At 39.5% G+C, this 694-nt stretch overlaps 1 non-coding gene across 1 annotated transcript; it reads right to left on the bottom strand.

Annotated features, from left to right (window-relative positions):
• Window positions 1-351: 351 nt before the first annotated feature.
• LOC129689860 (U6 spliceosomal RNA) lies at window positions 352-458 on the bottom strand. The gene has a single exon (XR_008722184.1). It is a non-coding gene; the product is annotated as a U6 spliceosomal RNA (small nuclear RNA).
• Window positions 459-694: the final 236 nt, after the last annotated feature.

Raw genomic sequence — 694 nt, 5'->3', positions numbered from 1 at the left:
CCAGGTCTTACTAACTCCCCCTTCTTTCATATGATTCCCTCCACTCTTACCAAGGTTTGGGTATGAGTCTCAGTATCTACTTTGGTACACTGCTAGGTAGAGTCTTTCAGACGCCCTTATGGTAGGCTCCTGTCCTGTTTCTTGTTTTCTCCTACTTCCAATGTCCATCCCATTTGTCTTTCTAAGTGAAGATTGATCATCTTCGCCTGGGTCCTCCTTCTTGTTTAGATTCTTTAGGTGTACAGATTTTAGTATGTTTATCCTATCTTATAGGTCTAGTATCCACTTAAAAGTGAGTATATACCGTGTGTGGTGTGTGTCTTTCTGCTTCTGGGGTATTTCACTCAGGAAAAAAATATGGAACGCTTCACAAATTTGAATGTCATCCTTGCAAAGGGGCCATGCTAATCTTCTCTGCATCGTTCCAATTTTAGTATATGTGCTGCCAAAGCAAGCACATACACATGACCACATGCCTGCAGATAGTAACCTCGTAATTCTTGAATAGATGCATCACCACCTCTGTAATTGAAGGCTGATATGAATTTGAGTTTATAAGCAATGTGCTAGTCCACTTGCCTAATTATGGAACTCAGATGAGTAGAGTGGCCTCTTAAAGACACTTTAACATTAGAGTAAATACTAGTGAAATTTAACTGATTAGGATGTTGATGCAACTTTCCTTTAAGAAAAT

This window comes from Psammomys obesus, unplaced genomic scaffold (genome assembly GCF_907164565.1).
Source record: "Psammomys obesus unplaced genomic scaffold, mPsaObe1.curated_primary_1811, whole genome shotgun sequence".
In the NCBI taxonomy this organism is placed as follows: Eukaryota; Metazoa; Chordata; class Mammalia; order Rodentia; family Muridae; genus Psammomys; species Psammomys obesus.
Note: the sequence above shows the minus strand (reverse complement) of the source record. Positions and strands in the feature narration are given on the sequence as shown.